Source organism: Acyrthosiphon pisum, chromosome X, assembly GCF_005508785.2.
Source record: "Acyrthosiphon pisum isolate AL4f chromosome X, pea_aphid_22Mar2018_4r6ur, whole genome shotgun sequence".
Classification (NCBI taxonomy): domain Eukaryota; kingdom Metazoa; phylum Arthropoda; class Insecta; order Hemiptera; family Aphididae; genus Acyrthosiphon; species Acyrthosiphon pisum.
The window spans coordinates 75,136,266-75,138,089 of record NC_042493.1 but is presented as its reverse complement, the minus strand read 5'-3'; positions in this window follow the sequence as shown (position 1 = coordinate 75,138,089).

The window sequence follows — 1,824 nt, the reverse complement described above, 5'->3', positions numbered from 1 at the left end:
TGTTATTCAACTTATTATCGCAAAATTTGTGCATTTAATGTCGAATAGGTACTGAGTTAACGAAAACTATAGTTAAATGCTATTATTATAATTTTTAATATCTAAGCAATTTCTTACCAGACTTGTGATAATTTTTTTTAAGATTTTATCTAAATAATTTGGAATTATGAAACTATATTACACGATTTTGTAGAAATTAATATATTTTTACATATTTTAGCGAGATTACTGTAATTATGTAAGTAAGTAGCTATGCATTAATCAAAATTATGATATTTTTACGTATATATTCACCATGACGTTTATATTCGTATAATATATTATGAAATTTGTATGTCTTGTTTTTATTGAAAATACCTATGCTGATACCTATGTAAAGTAAACAAAAAAATCTTTTGAGCCATCTTTTGTAGACTATTTAGGTCAAACTTATTTTAGCCAGATGCCAACTCTATCTAAAAAAAATATTCATGGCAGTGTACTTAATGGGGAAAAAGTAGTCTATAAGTGGCTATTTTCTGATTTGATTACTCCTTAATAATTATCTAAATTATTTAGAGTTCGTATTTTAGTGAGTTTAATTTTATTTTTTTTCAAATTCAAATTTAAAAGTGTTATCCAATATTTAGGTAATACTATTAACAAATTTAATGTTATAATAATTTTTTAAAAATATTATTTCTTGACATTTGTTCATTTGGCATTCTTATTTATGTTTTCATTATGTTTACTTTTTATTGTATTTTCTTTGTACCATCCATTAGTTTTGTATGTACATTTTTTTTTATATTTATATTTTAGAAAGCTGTGTCTTTTTCTTAATTTTAAGCAAAAAGGTGTATCCTAATACCTATTTATTTTATTTTTAAATTAAGCATTACAACAATACATAGTTGTAATTTTATATGCAATAATATTTTGCACCAATAATTTATTTATTTATTTTTTTAAATTCTGAGTGGAACGATGAATGTATTGATTTTACGATGATGTGTGTTTTTTTATTTTTTTTTTATTTTTTTATTTATTTTTATTTTTTTTGTGTCTGTGTACACGATAAGTAGTCGAAATAATGCTACGATTTTCAACTTCAGTATCTTGTTCGATCAGAAAGTGAATATCGTTGGTGCATTGGGAGGTCAAAATTTAAATTTCCCAGTGGTTTTCAAAAGCGCCGGGAAAAACAAAAGAAAAATTAAGGAAAAACGGGAATTTTTACGCAAAATCGATTTTTCACAAAATTGAATTTGGTTTTTGGTGTAACTTTAAAAAAAATTACCGTAGATACATGAAATTTTGACTGAATGTTTATCTTAGCATCTTCTATACACCATAACATTTTCAAAATATTTTGATGGATTTTGAGCTCTTTACGGACATTTTTATTTTCCATTTTTTTTTAGTTTTTTTTCTAAAAATATCAATAAAATTTTATTTGTTGGATAAAAAAGCTTGAAAATTTAATAGAAGGCTCCTAGTATATTGTTTCAAAGGCAGATGAAAAATATTAAAAATCGTTAGTCACAGTTTTTTTTTATAAGCATTTAAAGTTCAAAAAATGACAAAATATGGAAAAATCACGAAAATTTGCAAATTATTTCGAGTTATAAATTCATAAAAATTTTTCTTTTTAAATCTAAGATATGAAAATGTAATACAAGATTCCTTATAATATTATCTACCTTTATCAAACAAAAAATATCTCTAAGAACTCAAATTAAATTTTTATGGGCGTTTGAAATTCATATTTTTACACATTTGATATTCACTCGATTTCTTACGTAACAATTTTCTTATTTTGTGTAATTAAAAAACGAGTGACTG